This window comes from Platalea leucorodia, assembly GCF_965183815.1.
Source record: "Platalea leucorodia genome assembly, chromosome: W".
Taxonomy (NCBI): Eukaryota; Metazoa; Chordata; class Aves; order Pelecaniformes; family Threskiornithidae; genus Platalea; species Platalea leucorodia.
Genome location: NC_138859.1, coordinates 18,654,931 through 18,676,608, shown reverse-complemented (window position 1 = coordinate 18,676,608; position 21,678 = coordinate 18,654,931).

Genomic DNA, 21,678 nt, shown 5'->3' with positions numbered 1-21,678 from the left:
CTATGAAGAGTCTAGCAGAAAATTTATGAGGATGGATATAATAACCATTAATGCCTGAGATATCTAGCACATTAGTATTTTGCAGCTGTTTAAAATAATGTAAGCCTAGACTCTGAAATATAGCTCTGTGTTTGTGCAAAAATAGCCTAACCTTTTTTTCTGGGGAAAAACATGCTAATAAACAGACAAAAGTGCTCTGATCATGAGTATTGATTACAATCTTGAACTCAGAATTTATGTTATAAACAAATCCAGCAACTGAGATCAAAAATTTCATTTCTGTGAAATGCATTCATGTGAATGAGCATAAGGATCAGACTTTTAAGTCTTAGAGTACTCTTTGTTACTTAAAATGACAGTAAAGCAAAAAGTAGATTTGAGAGTAATCAATTTATTAGAAATTGCAACCATGTGGGAGTTCCCCAATCACTTGTCTGAAAAAATAATAAATCATGCTTTTTGAAAGCTATCTGGCAAAATAAATGAAATTTATCACTTGTGTAAATGCACCATTATTTATTGATTTGTATGATGCACAAAATTTCAGACCAACAGATTATTTTCTGAAAACTGATTTTAGGGACTGATGGCAATTTATTCTGATTTAAATTGAAAAATGAACCAAGTGCTATAAAACAGATTCACAAATAGCACAGCAGCATTTGTTGCCTCAAATAAAGGGAAAATCTTGCAACCTTTTAAAAAAATCTCTAATTGTATAAAATGTTTCCTTTCTGTTACTTCCTATTTGACTCTACAATATAATTTTACCTCTTCATTGCTGGGTTAGATGTAAAGAACTGACTAGTTTGTAGATCTCTGCATTTTTCTAGCACTTCACAAAAGCAAACTCATATTACAAAGGGAAGTCCCTAACTCACTTCTAATCTTCTGGTCTTTCTGTTTGCAACTTCCTGTAATACTGCAAAATAATTATGTTAAATGTCTAAATGGACAGTTTAATTATTTAATCTTCAGAGCCCCCAGTTGTACTTGAAGCGTCTCAACAAGGATTTTAATTTCATTTGATTTTGACATTTGACAAATTTATCTATTTAGAGCTCAGCTTCTGAAAGAATTTTCTACAGAGACAAATATTTCTAGTCACATGGAATTTTTAGCTAAATTTGATTCTAAGATTACAAGATATTCCTACCAGGTGTTGATGAAATAACTAAAATAAATAAATAAATAATTTCCTTAAAGTTGTAATTTATGCAAGGGAAACAAATGGTGACATTTTACAAAAATATTCTGTTTGGTCTGACTGTGTGCCTGGTATTAAGTAAAAAAAAATAAATAACCCAACAAGTTTTAGCTTCAGGATTTTCTCTTTGATCTGTACACCAAACATTTTTCTGAAAGCTATTCATATACTAAACTTAGTACACTACTTGCTTAACACATTGGATAGAACTTCAGAAGAAAAAGAAAACAAAATTCCAGTGATAAATTATAAAAGGTTTAATTTCTCTTGATTTCATCCTTTTTTTCTGTTTCAGAAATAATTTCTAATGGCAACAGCGATATTTCAGACTCAAAACTACAACTCGTAGTTTTCTCAGAATCTGGTAGTTGCCGGAAAAGAAGGAACAATGATGTGAGTTATATATGTTAAATTCTTTGCATCTGCAGAGAGGCAAAGTCTACGCGAAGAGATGGTATCTTTTAGTAAAACAACTGATATACACATATTTGAAAAAAGAAGTTTTAGACTCGGATAAATTTTGGCATGCTGCTGATTATAAAGATATATAGACAATTTAAAGACAAAAAAATATAGGGCTTAACATATGTCAAATAAAGTTGTCAGTAGTTGGTTCAGTAAAGCAAATAAATACATACTGTGGTCTTCTTTACACAAGATTTGAGACAAAAAACGCTGATACAGCAACTTCACTACTGCCCGCATTACTTCCTGGTTTACCCATAATTTACACATCACAGCATCCAATTAATAAAAAGATAAACAGTCAAGAACTTAATAAAACAAAGAAAACCGAATAAAAATTTTGAGTCTTAAAGGAAGAGTGCTATATAGTGCTATATAGCTTGCATCCATGATGTCACGGAGAGGCTGCTGAGCCTGGTAGAGCCTGTGGACTATCACCCATTCCTACTATTCCAAGTAGGGTTGAATGATGCTGCAATGAGGCAACTCAGAAATATCAAAAGAGACTTTATGTCCCTCGGAACAATGTTAAAGGGATTGGGAGCACAAGTGGTGTTCTCCTCTATCCTCCCAATTGGAGAAGGGGATTTGAGAAAAAGGAGACAAATTGAACAGGTGAATGACTGGCTGCATAGCTGGTGCCACGCTCAAGGTCTCGGCTTCTACGATCTTGGGCATACCTTTGAGAAAATGGGCCTGTTGACAGCTGACGGGGCTCAACTGACCAAGTGGGGCAAGAGTGTCCTGGGCAACAAGCTGGCTGGACTTATAAACAAAGCTTTAAACTAGATTTAGCGGGGGAAGGGGACGGAGTTCTAAGCACTAGAGAAGAGCCAGGCGCTGCTGAGACATTAGGAAGCAACAGAGAAACACCTGTGAATTGCCTCAAGGGAATTAGGGCAAGCTACTCTAAAAAGGTGATGTGGCCGATAGGCCAGCTGAAGTGCCTCTATACCAATGCACGCAGCATGGGAAACAAACAGGAGGAGCTGGTAGCTGCTGCCCAGATGGAAAACTATGACCTGATTGCTATCACAGAAACTTGGTGGGATGAATCGCATGATTGGAGCTCTGTGATTGGTGGCTATAAACTATTCAGAAGGGACAGGCAAGGAAGGAGAGGTGGGGGAGTTGCCCTCTATGCCAAAACCAGGATTGATTGCACAGAGCTATCTTTGAAAAACAGCAATGCGCAGGTCGAGAGCTTATGGGTGAAAATTAGAGACCAAGCCAATAAAGGAAACTTTGTGGTTGGTGTCTACTACAGGCCACCCGATCAAGGAGAGAAGGTTGATGAAGAGTTCTTTCTTCAACTGCAGGAAGCATCATGCTCGCAGGCCCTGATCCTGATAAGGGACGTCAACCACCCGGACATCTGCTGGAAAAGCGGCACAGCGAACTGCAATTGGGAAGATGCCGTAGTAATCCCCTCCCGGATGCCCACGCAACTGATGATACTTGATAGAAATGGTTCTACGGTACCCATCTCATGATGCACCAGCTTTTGACCTCTGACTCAGGATGTTATCAGTGCCTAGTGTGGAGAGCATATAGCTTTGACTATGTAATTTATACCCTGCAGGTGTTTGTTAGAACACCAACCTCACCTAGCTAATTGTATAGCTAGTGAACTGCCATATAAAGTCCTAGGCTATAACTCCATGTCAAATGTTGATTTGAGAGAATCAAGGGGTGGAAGCAACACCCTGCCTCCTGACCAACATCGTCACGTAGGCAGGATGCCGCCCACATCATCTGAAATGATGTGTAGGACACACTATTGCCATGTGAGGTATGATTCTCTCAAATCACACTATCATTGGTGGAGCTAAGGGGTGGTACAACTCTTACCCGCATTCAAAAGGAATTTGCACAATTGGCTGTTGCTGTCAGATGACCTGGACATTAAGTGTCCATGATAGTCTGCCAGAGCCGTTGCATCGCTTATGATCCTGTGTTTGCTATCAGTGATCAGGTGAGTCACCATATGGGCATGTTGTTGTTCATCTTTCTTACTTCCTCAGTAAAGTTTGGTTTATAATGTGTTGTCAGGCTCCATTACTGTTTGGACCACAAGAACTCAGGAGACTTCTTCAGTTTCAGATCCCAAGACAGGAGCACGGAAAATAGCAATTATTGCACGTGGTAGAGAGAAAAGCTCAGGGCTGAAATAGCAGGATGATTGCAGTTCATGGTTAAGTCACATTGCCAGAGCATTATGAGGGAAGCATAACAATGCTTACTCTCTCTGCGCCCGGCTCTAACCACTCTAAGTTATGAGCCTCTGATAATATACATTGGACAAGGGGAAAAATACAGGCATCAGGGTAGATGAAAAAAATGAAGCAAACCTAGTTATCAACACTCATTTGCATATGCATTGCACACCAGGAAACCCTCCATAGGCAAAGGCAAGTATTTTATTGCACACTCAGATTTTGCCTTTGCCTTACCAATTCTCCATTGGTTCATCGCATGCAAATATATGCATTCAGTTGCATGCAATTAGGTTTGGAAATCATTCCTCTGGTTTCAAGGAAGAAAAAAAGATGGACTAAGAATCATCCCCCAAGCCTATTGTCAACAAATTTCAATTAATCACTGCTAATTTTGCTGAAACCTACTTTGGAATGTTACAGCTGGGAATGATGTTATCCAATGCCAGGGTTTCACTGTGCAATACAAAGTATGCAGGAGAGTCACTGCAGGCTGCTGGTACCTATGACTGCCTCTGAAATGTACAGCTGAAAAGACTTATTCCAAGAATGATCTTTTTTTAGACTGTATTGAGTTGGGACTGGTTTTGATGACCAGTTTCAGTCAAGAATCATAAAGTTATTGTACATTTAAGATTGTCAGTATTAGAATCATTCTCTCTTCCTCCCCCTTTCACCATTCTTTCCCCTCCCTTTCTCTCTCATCATTTCACAGGACTGTAAGGTTACAGAAAGGTCTAATCAATTGTCAAACTGTCTTTTGTCTCTGAAAAGGTGGTAAAAAAACCTAACTGCCCTGCTGTACAGTGGTCTTCTGACTACACAGCACCCTTTTTCACATACAATGCTACTATGATTAATAACCTCTCACCTCAAACCTTGCTAAAACCTATTCTTTAAAGCAAGCTGGTGCACCACAGTGACAGAAAAAGCAAGGCTGCACAAATTAATGTGTTCTCACAACCTCCAGCATGTCAGCTATCATTATAGATGTCATCTGAATGACTGGAAGATAGAGAAAAATGAATATTGCATCCTGTGACCTTTTGCCTCTAATGACCACTTTTCAACATTTTTGAAGGCATGATTAAGTTTTGATAACTGGGGAAGTCACTCTGAGCAGGTTGAAATAGAGATAATTTGAGTGGGGGTCTCACATATCAGTGGAGAGCAGGGAACTTATTAGTGTGTGAATCGCACTCTGAAAGAGATGTAAAAGGGAGGCTGGTTTAATCAGAGGAGCTGCTGAGGTACAGGAATAGTCAGGGATAATTGCAGCCTAGGTAGAAATCATAGGATCAACAAGCAGCTTTTTCTGTCTGCTTGATTGGCAACTGCTGACTTATTTTTTATGACTTTACTTTTGAATCCTTTACCTACCCCCCACCCTCTTTCCAGTTCTTCTCTTCCCCAGCACACTCCACATACCACATACATACCCTGTTGTATGGATGAAGTGTCAGATCAATTTAGCTGTTGATTGCAACAAGGGAAGTGGGGAACCCCAAACTTGAAAACACCATGGTTTCATTGCATGAATGGAACTTCCTTGATGCCTGAATTGGTAATGCCAGAGGATACATGAAACACAATTATGTTTGGAGTTCCTTTCACTGGATTTAGAGGACTCAAAGAGGACTATTCAAGCTCTTTAATGAGTGGTTGGAACAGCACCTCTTGTAGTTAGAAGGATAGTATACCTGTGACAGAGATAACTAACATACTGCCATTCCCATTGCACGTTTCTATTTACTCAGTGTACAGATGTAGCATTTTGTTTGTGCTAGCAAGAATTTTGTGACTTTTAAACTAATGTTTAGGGGAATAATAATAATAATCCCCTGAAGTTGTAGTAGCTGTTGAGGCAGATTTCATGTGGTGGTTTTTTTTTTTTCTTTTAGGGAGGTAGGATAGCTGAAGAGAGAGCAAGAAGATAGAGTGGAAAGCTTGCTGTCTTATTCCAGCTGATAGTGTGAATTAGTGTTGCTCTGTTTGTTTTGTTTTGGTTTTTTTTTGCCTGGGGAAGACCACTTTCTCTTTTTAAACTGATCAGTCTCCCTGGGTCTAGTAATATACCAAAGACCAGGATAGCTGATGTGACTGGGTTTTTGTAATGGTATGGGGAAAGAGAGAGTGTCTGATCCTTTAAGGGTATCATCTGGTCAAAAACCTTTTCAGTGCCAAGGGGATAATAAGAAAGGAAGCCATAAACAAGAACATACAGTGACACAAACCTGACAGGCAAACATAACAAAGGTAAAGACTAGAAACAAACCTCATCAGTCACACTAATTAATGGGCTATCAAGAAACTGCAGGAAAAACGGGACTTTGTAACTGATGAAAAGGATGAAGGATGAAAACCTGAGGGTCCAGGATGTTGGAGAGGGTTTGGTGGAACTATGCAAGCTTATGAAGGAATGAGCAGGGGAAGGGAACTGGAGAGGAACAAAAGATGGGGGTAGACAGAAAGGGGTATAAAAGGGGCTGGTTGCATGTAAAACAGGGCCGGTCAGTACGCTTGTCTGACTGAGCCATGTGTCTGATCACCACAGTCTGTCCTATCTTCTTAAATCCTTTAACTATCTCTCTACGTAATCTCACTCTCTATCCTATGTGTATGTGTGCTGTGAGGACTAAGGGCCAGCTACTGGCAAGACTAACATGAGTGGATTTGGGGCCAGCAACTGAAGTCAGACCAGGGGTGTAGGCACCTTGGGCCTGTGGTGTCAGCAGCTGGAGTGAGTGGGGGTCTCAATGCCATCTGGAGCAGGTGAGGGTCTCGGCCACCAGCCACTGGGGTGGGAACAGCGTGCATCTCAAAAACCAATTACTGAGAGGGACAAGCATGAGTGAGGTGATTGAGGTGGCTCAGCACCAGTGGCTGGAGTGGGACCGTGAGTCACAGGCCCATGTGCCTGGTGCCAGCTGTTGACGAGGGACTGAGTGTCTGTATCTTCCCCAAACTTGGTGTGCATGTGTGTGTGTGTAATTCACTAACAAACTTCAAGCTGGCCTAGCTGGCGAGTAGGAGGTCCTGGGTCTGGGCAGGAGTATCAGGTGGTCAGAGGGTCTGTGGTGGTAGTCGGGGGGACCTGCGAGCGTAGACTACCTGTGAGAAGAGTGTGTGCATGTTTGCTAGTGAGCATCAAGCTGGACTAGCCAGCGAATAGGAGACTTGTGAAGCAGATAAGATGGCAGGGGTATTGGATGGATGGGGGGGTTGTGCTGGTGCTCAAGGAATCCGTGAATGTCCATGTGCTTCTGAATCTAGTGTCATGTGTGTGCTTTCACTAGTAAACTATATCAGCCAAGGACGAGCAAGGGGACTTGTCTGTCTGTGTTTGTTTTATGTGGGTCCTATATGTAGGTGCTGTTGAAGGCAGTACCTTGCTTGTAGCTGGCCATGTCAGTGTCCTCTCTGTGTGTGTCTCTGGGATATGTGCTCAGCTTTGCTACTGATTGACCCTCAAATGGGAAAGTAGCAGCCATGTCTCTCAGTCTGGGCAGAGGCCCCCAGGTCCCCAGGTTCACAGGCCTGGGCTCCAATGGCCAGGCAGGAGGAAGTCCTGAGCCCGAAACAGTGGGACGTGGTGGCCACTCCTAACATCCCTTTAGAGTTTTGATGTGACAGTGTACTATTTCTGCAAAGCCTTCATCTAGGATTTTATAAAAACAATTTTTCACATGGAAATGAGGGTCAGTTGTTACTAGTTAGACATAATTAGGCACCTGCTGAATATAAATATTTTTTTACTAGGTGGTTTAGTCTAGTGGCATCTCGGAGCATGGCTAGAAGAATAAGGTAAGCTCAGCTGTGGATCAGTAACATGCTGACTACTCCATGGTCCACACTCTTACCTGCAATATATGACTGGAGCCACATTTATGCTCACATGAATCTTCAATGCAAGCATTCACCTGGGAGAAGGCATTGGACGAGAAAACAGTGGACTAGGTGAAACTGCATTTGGGTAAATTGCTCTGTTTTGGGAAACAGAAAGAAACTTAGCAGGCTGTGCTCAGGGGTGACGAGGCTCTGGTGAATTTAAGGTCAAATATAGTCAGGATTATAGTGATACTCTCAGTCTGTCTTCTAAGGGCCAAGGTATAATGCCCCCCAAAGGGATAAGAGCTGTCTCTGCCAAAAGTTCTGTTGGCTTAGGTGAGCATCTGCCACAAGTCTAAGGACCATTCTAGAAAAGCAGCAGAAACTGGCTGCCTATGCATAACAGAGCACTTGGACCATTTCCATTACCAGCATCCACAGTAAGGTGCAAAGAATTCATTGCATTTGACAGAACTAAGGGAAACAGGGATTTTAGAGTCTAACATTAGCATATATACATTATCAACATTTTCTCTAGTTGGGCTTTAAAGCACATATCTAATAATTTATACATGCAGTTACCTAATATTGGCACACAGTCACAGTACATATAAAAGCAAATATAGACATACAACTACTTAGTTCCTGAGTGAATTTTGGAAATGTAGGCCCTGGAATGCCTTCCTTGAGGGAGAAAGATGGTTTAACAAGTTACTTGAGAAGTCTGTAGGATACAGCAGATCAAAGTAAAACATATCTTTGCAAATGTCTAACAAAGAGCAGATATGAAGGAATTTACAGATGTTATAATAAACTGAGAAAGAAAACAAGTGTCCATGGCTTTAGACAGTTAACCTGCTGTTATATTGATTCTGACAGTACAGGGGAGGATTTAGAAAGAATTGAAGTTTTTCAGGATTCAATGGGATCTGTCAGTCACAGCTCCCATTCTCATTTCTGTTGCCCATTTCTTATCAATGCTTAAACAGGCACTTTAAAACCAAAATACAGCTTCTAGAGTTTCAAAAGCACCCAAAAGATCCCTTCCTTTGGACAAAGGAATTTTAAAAAGCAGCCACAAGTTATGCACAGCACTGTGATGTGAGATTGCCTAAAGCCCATGGAGTCCACTATGCTTTAAAGCTATGGCACCATACAGGATTCTTTCAGATGAGACAGAGAGGTCTATTTGGGTGGGATTCTGCTCTTATTTAAGAGTTAAGGCATTTCAGATGTATCAGGTCTTAAAATGTATGAGGTATTTCTCAAACACCAAAGCTGAAGAAACCCTGCTTTAAAAAAAATAAGTGAAGATATGTGGAAGGTGGAAGAAAGGGATACAAACACCACACAAAAAAGATCAGTCTGATGGCTGATACAAATTAATTTGCTCATAATTTTATGAGTTAAAACCCCTTACTTGCTGTTCTCCATCCTCCCTATAACCATTCAGCACCCCTTATCTTGTTCTACATTGTCTTGTATTTTGCTATCAATTTGAAGTCACTCACTCCCCTTATATCTATCAAACTGTTTCCTTCCCCTCTTATAAATGAACAGAACAGGAGGATCCTAAAAATAAATAGATAAATAGATCATTTAGCCAGCTAGTTTCTCTTCAGCAACAAAGAAATGGTCATTTGGGGGAGATTTTACTGAGTAGTTTTGCAGATCAGCTTAAGAAGGGCATGCCCAAGAGAAAAATGTGGCTGAAAAGTTGTGTGAAAGGTGTAGGGAATGACAAAATAAGAAAGTGGAGAGGAGAAGTGAAGGTAAATGAGATAAGAATTAGGCCCTGTTTGTTAAGAGATGTGAATTTACCAGTGCAGCATGTAGCTGTTCGCAGAATTAAATTAAGGTCTTATTTACCCTCTTGCGACTTACTTAAACTTCATACCTGTCCATTATTGTAAATCTCATCTACAGGTTTTAAAATCCTTTAAAATGTGATTTCTTTAAAGGGAAGTGTTTTGCAATGCATTTTGTTAGGTTAAAAAAATAACAGCCACAGCTGTTGTTATACAGTTATATATGACTTCAGTAGAGAGATGACTATTTATAGCACCCAAAAGTCTGCCCCATCATATTTAACTGTACTGGAGTTTTGATGACACCAGAAGTCAAATAAGCTTTGTTCTCATGGTCAGTTACTGCATAGTGACTGGAGATCCAAAATGGCCCAGTTTCTGCCATGAACCTTTTCAGTTACATCACAAACAGAGCTTATATTTGTACAGCTCTCTGGCTTCAAAGGATGACTTACGTAACATCTTCTCACACTGAATCAAACAGTACCCTAAAAGTCCAATCCTTATTTATTATAACAAAGATCCTTTTCACATCTATTCATAAAGCATGTACTCATTTAAATATCCCTCTACTCCCTGTCAGAGTATAGAGCAGACTTAGCGCAAATGAAAATCTACTCCTAAATGCATGAAGAGATGAAATAACTGGGTAATGTACTGAAATCATTTCCTCAATGCTGCAGAAGATATGTGCATATAAACCCTTTGTCCTGGTTTCAGCTGGGATAGAGTTGATTTTTCTTCCTAGTAGCTGGTATAGTGCTGTGTTTTGGATTTAGGATGAGAATAATGTTGATAACACACTGATGTTTTAGTTGTTGCTAAGCAGTGTTTATACTAAGTCAAGGACTTTTCAGCTTCCCATGCTCTGCCAGATGCACAAGAAGCTGGGAGGGGGCACAGCCAGGACAGCTGACCCAGACTGGCCAAAGGGCTATTCCATACCATATGACGTCATGCTCAGTATATAAACGGGGGAATTGGCTGGGGGGCAGCGATCGCTGCTCGGGGACATGCTGGGCATTGGTTGGCAGGTGGTGAGCCAATTGTATAGTGTATTACTTGCTTTGTATATGATTATTGTATTATTATTTTCTTATTATTATTACTATTACTACTATTCTATTTCATTTTACTTCAATTATTAAACGGTTCTTATCTCAACCCACTAGTTTTCTGACTTTCACCCTTCCAATTCTCTCCCCCATCCCACTGGGGTGAGGGAATGAGCGAGCGGCTGTGTGGTGCTTAGTTGCTGGCTGGGGTTAAACCACGACAGTCCTTTTTGGTGCCCAACGTGGGGCACGAAGGGTTTGAGATAATAACAGATTAACCAGAGTGTATTAAGGAATTTGTATCTGTTAACAGTTGCCGGTCATAGTATTGATTCATCTGTTCTCGGTATTAGTCTGCCTGATTTGCACCATGCTCTTGTTCTTGCAGTATGTGTTAAAGATCGGTGTTGGTCTTTGTAGTTTGCTGTGCTCTGCAGTGATTAGTGATTTTTTGCTTTGGAGACTTATTATTAAAACACTGACCTTGAGCGCTATCTGGTATTTGGGTTCTGTAGTGAAGCCATTACTGTACTTCAGGTACCACCTCATGGAGACAATTAGCAATTATGCCTCTTCCTCTGAGAGGTTTTTTATGGAGGAAATACAGAATGGCACCTTCGCTGCCTTCTTCTATGATGTTTCCTCCTTCATTACAACAACTTTTCAGTATCTTGAACATCCTTGGGTAGTTAAGATACATCTATTGGTATTTCTTGGGAATGTTGTTTCAGTTTTATCTAAAGTTAATAAGCAATTTAAGAATATCATCCAGAGATCTGCCCCAAGGCTGGACAGTTATGAGTGGCAGGGTGTGTGGGAGAACACGGGCAAATGCCTAGGACAGTGGGCCCCTCCAATGTTTTGGAACTTCACCCCTGAACAAGTGCAGAATCCTGAAAAACTAGTAGAATATTTGGAAAAAGTATATTGTCACCCTGGCAAGTCCAGAGAGACACAAATCACTGCAACATGCTGGGGCCTGGCCCATGCCTACCGAGCCCTGTTCAACACTATTCAGAAAACTCAAGGGGAAGAGAAGGTCTCTGGATCTGACGACAAAAGGACAGGCGCTGTGGCTACGCCAGCCCCCACGACAGGCGCCACGTCAACACCAGAGAACCAACCCGTGCCAGTATCAGTCACCCCAATACACAAGAAAAAATACACAAGAAAATCAGCTCATTTAGTAAGGGATGTAGATGAACCAGGGCCATCACAAGAAGAGGAGGAGGAAGAGGCAGAACCCATAAATGAGATGGTAACCTGTCCCTGAGTGAGCTGCGAGATATGCAAAAATATTTCAGTCGTCGTCCAGGAGAGCACATCATCACCTGGCTGCTCTGATGCTGGGGTAATGGGGCCAGTAGCCTGCAATTAGAGGGTAGGGAAGCCAAGAAACTGGGATCCCTTTCTAGGGAAGGGGGCATTGACAAAGCGATTGGAAAAGGGGCAAAAGTCCTCAGCCTCTGGAGGCGACTCCTGTCAGGCATGAAGGAAAGGTATCCCTTCAAGGAACATGTTATATGTCACCCAGGCAAGTGGACCACCATGGAGAGAGGTATCCAGTACCTGAGGGAATTAGCCATGCTGGAGGTGATTTACGGTGACCTGGACAGCGAGCAGTTATCCAAAGATCCAGATGAAGTCCAGTGCACACGACCCATGTGGTGGAAGTTTGTATGGAGCGCACCATCATCATATGCAAACTCTTTGGCAATAATGACCTGGAAAGATGAAGAGGGACAAATGGTGGATGAATTGGCTGGCAAATTCCAACAATACGAAGAAAGTCTCTCTTCCTCCCTATGGGCCTGCGTCTCGGCTGTGGAGAAACTGCCTGACGTGATAGCTGAGAAATTCATAGACTCATAGACTCATAGAATCATTAAGGTTGGAAAACACCCTTAAGATCACCGAGTCCAACCATTAACCTATCACTGCCAAGTCCATCACTATACCATGTCCTCGAGCACCACATCTATCCACTTTTTAAATACCTCCAGGGATGGAGACTCAACCACTTCCCTGGGCAGCCTGTTCCAATGCCTGACTACCCTTTCGGTGAAGAAGTTTTTCCTAATATCCAATCTAAACCTGCCCTGGCGCAGCTTGAGGCTGTTTCCTCTCATCCTATCACTTGTTACCTGGGAGAAGAGACCGACCCCCACCTCGCTACAACCTCCTTTCAGGTAGTTGTAGAGAGTGATAAGGTCTCCCCTCAGCCTTCTCTTCTCCAGGCTAAACAACCCCAGCTCCCTCAGCTGCTCCTCATAAGACTTGTTCTCTAGACCCTTCACCAGCTTCGTTGCCCTCCTCTGGACAAATTATCCCAAGAGTTCCAGCGATTCAAAGAGGACATGTCCTACTCTACACCTGTACGGACCAGTATCTCAGCCATTAGGAGTAAGCGTCCCTCTCTTCAAGAGAGAAGATATAGTGAATACACACCACGGGCCACCCTGTGGTTTTATCTGTGTGCCCATGGAGAGGACATGAGAAAGTGGGATGGAAAACCTACCTCAACCCTAGAGGCACGACTACGTGAGTTGCAAAGAAAAACAACTACAAAAAGTGGTTCTTCCAGGAAAATTGCTGCTCCAGTGCTTAAACACATTTGACCAAATGAAAATTCAGCATATGGTAAGACCAAAACTAAAAATAAAATTATTAAAGAAAGAATATGATAAATTCAAAGAAAATTATGGATAAATAAATTGAAGCTATACTGCAATTAAAATATGTGTAGCAAATTAAACCTTATCTGTCAATTACTATTACATGACATCCAAAGGAATTTAATTGTGGGCTTGACTGTCTAGACTTTGACTCAGGCTATAGTTTGGGGATTTGGGGCAAGTTCTTCTAACATTACAGGGAAAAAAGTTCTCAGAAAATCAGAATATTCAGTGATTCTGTGAAATGGCATCTAAAGAACAAATTCCCTCCTTTGTCTGAAGCCTGCTTGATCACAGTGGGGGTCTCGATCTGAAAAAAAAAAATGAAGATGTCAGGCTGTATAAACAGTCAGGAAAAATTAAGTTTCATAAAGGTTACCGCTGAAAATTTATATGCTACTTTCAAAATGCTTTGCCATATTTCAAATTGTAGTTATACTCTTCTCCTTAATGATTTACACAGCATATGTTTACATGTTTTAACTGACTTATGACAGTACACAGAACATTGTACATTTGTTAAAAACAGCTAAAAAATTATGGCAGCAACAACATCTGAATTTGACTGTTAACGTTGCCCAAATATTTTAGAATACAAAATACACCTTGTGCCAGTGGTGGTCCTCTCCCTTTCTCCATATAATAAATTAAATTTGCTTTTTTTTTCCTCTAGTCTGCAATCCTTATTAGTTCAGCCCTTCTGATTTTATTTCATGATTTTTTTTTGTTGTTTTGTTTTACTTGTCATTTTCCCTAGATATTTTCTTAAGAGGGGGGAGAATCTTATTAGTAGAAATGTTGTATACATATTGTAGGTCAAGTTTCAGCCCAGAGTGAATTTTAATAGTTTGGTTTTAAAGAACTGTAATGGAACAGAGGTTTAGCAACAAGCTTATGGGCCTTTCAATCTTAGGCCTGTGGTTGAATATGAGACCACATCTGTAGTGGCTGAAATTTATTATACTTTAATAGCTGTTTTATGAGTATATAAAATGATGTGGTGGCCACAGCCTGCCTGCAAGTGACCAAACATCACTGCCTCCTTGGCAGTTTCAAGGAGTAATTCAAGACCTGAATGTAAATGGAAAGGATTTGTCCTTTTTGATCTTTTAAGATCAAGGCAGACATGTGGGAAATGCATTCATGGATTACTGACAAGTCGTTCTGCCCAAAAAGTGAATGAAAGCAAGTTTTCAGCACTCTGCTGAGGAGCACAGGCACAACAAATGCAGAGCATTGTCTAAGTCACCACTGCCAAGAAGCTTTTAAAATGCAAACATAAGTGGAACGGGACACTCATTTGATACTTTGTGAAAAAGACACTAAACAAATATAGGACCACATGGTCTCTCACCTTCTGGGCCTCCAGGGTTGGGAGACTTACTGAAAAAGGGAGTTCAATGTCTTGAGGGAGAATTTGCCTTACTTAACAGTTGTTCTTCTGGCATTTCTGAAGAACACACTAGAGAAAGTAAAAAAAAAAAAAAAATTCTTGTGAAAAGTTTTGGTCTTGCCGAAGTGACATCACTGACAAAAAATGTTGTACAGAAATATTTATGATCATCTCTGCTGCTGATACACATGTTCACTAGACCATCTTCTCCAGCTAACATTCTCCCAACAGAAGAACTTCTGTCTCTTATTAATAATTCACACACATGGGCAACTGCTTAGAAACAAAGAAGCAAATAATTACCTAAACTGACAAAGCTGACAGTGCACATCTAAGTACAAGTAAGACAGGACATCATTGGTTTAACTGGCAGAATCAATGCACTTTCTTATGCATAGTTGTTGCACAGTGTTCTTTTAAAGGTTAGTTATAAAGTTTTGATATCTTCTATCCCCCAACCATGGATTCTGTCCTTTCTTTATAATGTCCCCCCTAATGAAATGCAAAACCCATTGTTTCCTAATGATAATTCAAATCTCATGAAAGACAAAGACCTATTAAGAGATAACCTGGCACAAATTCCTTCAGGATATAAGTATTCTCTAGCAAACTATGAGGAGACAGCCATGCAATGATTCCCCTTTCATCAGTGTAATTGTCAGGAAATATTCAACCCAGGAACACAAAAAGATAATTTGGTGCCTAAGGAAACAGGGTTAGATTCAGAGTTGGCATGGGGTTGTATAGCTCAATTGAAATAAATCAGAAAGAATACTGTTCAGGGTAACTTGTTAAAACAAAATTATATATCATTTATACTAGCTTTTGCATAAGCAATATAGCATCAGTGAAGTTGCCTCTCATAGCCCTTTGAGAACAGAAAACCAGGAAGTATGGATAGGAGTGCTAGCAAAAGTGATTATCTGCTTGGACAAACCAATCAGTCAGTGGAAAGTATTTAGCTCCTTTCTAAGGTAGAACTAGGAAATTTTGCATTCTCAGTTGTCAGTGGCCACGAACTATTCCAGAACAGCCTTCTGGGGTCAATCTTATTTTGTTTACTGTCCATGCCATGCAAGAAGTCAAACAAAATTAATGCTGCCCACTAACACCATCCCACTGCTCAGAGAACAGGGATTCTCTAAGATAAGTTAATTTGTTTATGTTTTTCACTAACCTTAGTGGAGTTGAAGTAGTGAAGTATCTATTTTAATATCTCTGATCAGCTCATAGATAATTAAAAATGCCCATGAGAAAATACCTTTTCCTTTCAACACGAGTATCCATCTGAAGCAGTAAATGGGGAAAAAAAAATCACAAATAAGGTCAAGTTTAGTTAGAAAGAATCAGAATTCATTTTATTGCAGCATGTGCCTCAGTTAGTGCACATCTTTAGATAACAAGGTAATTTCTATGAAAGATGCTTTATTATAAGAATTCTTCAGTTGTAGAAAAGAATTTGGGTTATCATATCTTTTATACTCTTGGTATTGTATTTTTAAAGCACTTTAAAACACACTGTTTTAGAAATAATAGTGTTGTGGATATGTAGGTAAATGGGAGAAGTATAATTCATATGGGGCCTGGAACAACAGAACTCATAAAATGAGTAAGGGGTAGACAGTATTTAGGATTTTTCTCCAGGGCACACTGAAAATGCTACATGAGTTCAGTTCGCATATGAGACAGAGGCCTGGCCTTCTTTTTTCTGACACCTTGCATCCTTTTAGCAATGCAGTAATACAAACAGCAAACTCAGGTCCATTCCTGCACTGCTCTATTGGCCTATTTAGTTGGTACCCAGCAAGCTCTGAAGGCTCTCCATGTCTAAGATAAAGATAAGGTCAACTGATTTATCATGGAGCAGAAGTGTCAAATTCCAGTCACTTAATGGTATGGGCTTGTTTTTTGCCTAGGTATTTAGTATGCAAACAATATTTGACTTAATCTAGAGAGATTCAGAAGAATTTAATTGTGGATGAAGCTGTTTGTCATGGCATCTGAGACATTTCTATGTGCTAAAAGAACACAATGGCTATGCTGCAGGTAGAGGGTTAGATCCTATTTTAGGAATTTCAGTACAAGGCCAAAAATGCAGATCCACATGACAGCGCTGAATCAGTGCAAAATCCCTCTGTTCCTTCAATCTCATTTGAAATATTTTTGAACGGGTGGTTTTCTCCTACTAGACATTAGGGTAACATCAGTATCATCTGTCTTGCCCTTGCTAGCATATAAAACTGGAATAAACACCACAGTGTGCTCTTGCAAAAGCGACAGAAATGTGAGCATGTGTTCACATTAGCGCAGGTCAGATCTGTTCTACAGAGAGATTGATATCACAAAGGTGCAGCAGATCATGTAAAAAGGGCCTCAGCTCATCTCATCTTAGCATAGTTTTCATGAGACATTTGCAGGTCAGCTTTAGAAGAGGATACAAGCGTGCTGAAAGCAATAATTAACACTACCCAACACAATTAGATTTAATGCACACTTTACTAGTTCGGTTTAAAGAACACAGTCAAGATTTTAAAAGAGATTCCCTTGAAGAACTAATATACTCTTTCTCCTCTGTGAGGGTATCGTGGTTTAACCCCAGCCAGCAACTAAGCACCACACAGCCACTCGCTCACTCCTCCCACCCCAGTGGGATGGGGGAGAAAACTGGAAGGGTGAAAGTCAGAAAACTCGTGGGTTGAGATAAGAACAGTTTAATAATTGAAGTAAAATGAAATAGAATGGTAGTAATAGTAGTAATAATAATAATATAATAATAATACAATAATAACATACAAAGCAAGTGAAACACTACACAATTGCTCACCACCTGCCGACTATAGCTATACCAGCTACTAGGAAGAAAATTAACTCTATCCCAGCCGAAACCAGGACAATATCCACCCCTTATTCCATACCATCTACATCATGCCCAGGTCCAACACTTTCCAATACATTCCAATTAATCACCACCACTTTTCCAGTCTTCTGAGATAGATATATACACACACACAGACATATAATTTCCTTAGTCTATAGGCTATCCCTCTAAAACATTTGTTGAGTTCATTTAGTCCATGACTTTGGGCTTCACTCATCATAACAGTCTTTCAGGGCAGGAGAGATGGTGTGTGGTGTTGGATTGTTGCATGATGAAGCCAGTTCTGGTTCCATCACCTCTGCACTTTGCTCGGTTCCCTCAAAGTTCATTCTTCGTTAATTTGGGTGATTCTTACTGTATACTGTTGATATGGCATATAGCCACCATAGAAGTGATGACATCCAGTATTATATAGCAACTAACATGATACAATTCAGTTCATTGGCTATTTTCACCCAAAATCAAATCCCCTTGAGGTACACATTGGATTTCCCCATCCTCCCACATCACCCACCAAGTGCACCCCGGTCCTTGAGCAAAAGCAATCCCACGAATGGGTTTACCTCTGCCTGAGGCAGGAGTAACCCAGACGGTCTTCCCCATCATATTTTTTATGTGCACTACAGGGACTTTATCCCCCTCTACAGTACGTAAAAGTCCTGATTGGGCAGGGCCAGCTCGATTGGCAGATCCCCTGGTGTTGACTAACCAGCTGGCCTTTGCTAAATGTGTATCCCAGTGTTTGAATGTCCCACCACCCATTGCTCTCAGTATACTCTTTAACAGCCCATTGTATTGTTCGATTTTCCCGGAGGCTGGTGCATGACAGGGGGTGTGATATACCCACTCAATGCCATGCTCTTTGGCCCAGGTGTCTATGAGGTTGTTTCGGAAATGAGTCCTGTTGTCTGACTCAATTCTTTCTGGGGTGCCATGTTGACATAGGACTTGCTTTTCAAGGCCCAGGATAGTGTTCCGGGCGGTGGCATGGGGCACGGGATATGTTTCCAGCCATCCGGTGGTTGCTTCCACCATTGTAAGCACATGGCGCTTGCCTTGGCCGGTTTGTGGGAGTGTGATATAATCAATCTGCCAGGCCTCCCCATATTTATATTTCAGCCATCGTCCTCCACGAGCCCATCTATAGGTTGCATCTCTTCCTTGGTGGCCTGAGGTGTCATGGGCCCACCAAGCTATAAACAATCCACCCTTCTGTTGCCAGTCCAGATCCACCTGAGCCACTTCAATCTTAGCAGCCTGATGCACCTGCTGGTGCTTTTGATGTTCTTCAGTGGCCCGACTCTTGGGTACGTGAGCATCTACATGACGTACTTTCACAGCCAGGTTCTCTATCCGGGCAGCAATATCTTGCCACAATGCGGCAGCCCAGATGGGTTTGCCTCTGCGCTGCCAGTTGCTCTGCTTCCATTGCTGCAACCACCCCCACAGGGCATTTGCCACCATCCATGAGTCAGTATAGAGAGAGAGCATTGGCCACTTTTCTCGTTCGTCAATATCTAAAGCCAGCTGGATGGCTTTCACCTCTGCAAACTGACTCGGTTCACCTTCTCCTTCAGCAGTTTCTGCCACTTGTCATACAGGATCCCATACAGCAGACTTCCACCTCCGATGCTTCCCCACGAGACGACAGGACCCATCAGTGAACAGGGCATATTGCTTCTCATTTTCTGGCAGTTAATTATACAGTGGGGCCTCCTCAGCCTGCGTCACCTCCTCCTCTGGCGATATTCCGAAATCTTTGCCTTCTGGCCAGTCCATGATCACTTCCAAGATTCCTGGGCGACTGGGGCTTCCTATTTAAGCCCGTTGTGTGATCAGTGCGACCCACTTACTCCATGTAGCATCAGTTGCATGATGTGTACAAGGGACCCTCCCTTTGAACATCCAGCCCAGCACTTGCAGTCGGGGTGCCAGGAGGATCCGTGCTTCAGTACCAACCACTTCCAAAGCAGCTCGAACCCCTTCATAGGCTGCCAATATCTCTTGTTCAGTTGGAGTATAGCAGGCCTCAGATCCTCTGTATCCCTGACTCCAAAACCCTAGGGGTCGACCTCGAGTCTCCCCTGGTGCTTTCTGCCAGAGGCTCCAGGTAGGGCCATTCTCCCCGGCTGCGGTGTAGAGCACATTTTTCACATCTTGTCCTGCCCGGACTGCATGGACTATCTCCTGTTTAATTTGTTCAAAGGCTTGTCGTTGCTCAGGGCCCCATTTGAAATCGTTCTTCTTCCGGGTCACCTGATGGAGTGGGCTCTACGATGAGACTGTAATTTGGAATATGCATTCTCCAAAAACCCACAACACCCAAGAAAGCTTGTGTTTCCTTTTTTCCTAGTTGGTGGAGACATGGCTGTTATTTTATTGATCACATCCATTGGGATCTGATGACGTCCATCTTGCCATTGTATTCCTAAAAACTGGATCTCCTGTGCAGGTCCCTTGACCTTACTTTGTTTTATGGCAAAGCCGGCCTCCAGAAGGATTTGGACTATTTGCTTCCCTTTCTCAAAAACCTCTTCTGCTGTGTTGCCCCATATGATGATGTCATCAATATATTGCAGGTATTCCGGAGCCCCACCCTGTTCCAATGTAGTCTGGATCAGTCCATGGCAAATGGTGGGGCTGTGTTTCCACCCCTGGGGCAGTCGATTCCAGGTGTACTGGACGCCCCTCCAAGTGAAAGCAAACTGTGGCCTGCACTCTGCTGCCAAAGGGATTGAGAAAAATGCATTAGCAATATTAATTGTGGCATACCACTTGGCTGCCTTTGACTCCAGTTCGTATTGAAGTTCTAGCATGTCTGGCATGGCAGCACTCAGTGTCGGCGTGACTTCGTTGAGGCCCACCCTCCATTAGACTTTCGCACTGGCCATGTGGGACTGTTAAAGGGTGAGCGAGTCTTGCTGATCACTCCTTGGCTCTCCAGTCGATGAATGAACTTATGGATGGGAATCAGGGAGTCTCTGTTGGTGCGATATTGCCGCCGGTGCACTGTTGTGATAGCGATTGGCACTTGTTGTTCTTTGACCCTCAGCAGCCCCACATTACAAGGGTTATTGTGGTTTAACCCCAGGCAGCAACTAAGCACCACACAGCCACGCGCTCACTCCCCTCACCCTGGTGGGATGGGGGAGAGAATTGGAAGGATGAAAGTCAGAAAACTCGTGGGTTGAGATAAGAACAGTTTAATAATTGAAGTAAAATTAAATAGAATAGCAGTAGTAGTAGTAGTAGTAGTAGTAGTAGTAGTAGTAGTAGTAGTAGTAGTAATAATAATAGTACAGTAATAATATACAAAGCAAGTAATACACTATACAATTACTCACCACCTGCCAACTGATGCCCAGCACGTCCCCGAGCAGCAATCCCTTTCCCCCCCACCGGCCAACTCCCCCCAGTTTATATACTGAGCATGATGTCATATGGTATGGAATAGCCCTTTGGCCAGTCTGGGTCAGCTGTCCTGGCTGTGCCCCCTCCCAGCTTCTTGTGCACCTGGCAGAGCATGGGAAGCTGAAAAGTCCTTGATCAGTGTAAGCACTACTTAGCAACAACTAAAACATCAGTGTGTTATCAACATTATTCTCATCCTAAATCCAAAACACAGCACTATACCAGCTACTAAGAAGATAATTAACTCTATCCCAGCTGAAACCAGGACAGTGCTGTAGAATGAATGGTAGTGATTTTCACCAGAAAAATCTAGCAAAATATTTTCTAGATGAGAACTTTTATCTGGGGCTTTGTTCCATAAAGATAGAGTGCTGTAAGCATACATGTCCTGGTTTCCAAGCCATGGACAAGTGTGGTCTTCGACACTGCTCCTGAGTGTACTATCCATAATGAGACTGTAAAAGGATGGGTTTGCTTGTCTTGTATTTCATTCTAAATGTTTCATTTGACCTGTTGTTAATGCTGCAGTCTTGCCCAGCAAGTGTAAAAAGAATGCCAAGCACTTCTGGTTGAATACAGGGAAAGTACTGTTTTACTTTTGCCTCATGTCTGTCTTAGCTTTTTATTTAATCACTGGAGCAAGATATTAATGTCTTTTATTTTTTTTCCCACTTCAAACTGCTTCTAGAACATTGTGTTCTGCAAATTAGAAAGTCTCCTATCTACCCATTGAGAAAACATT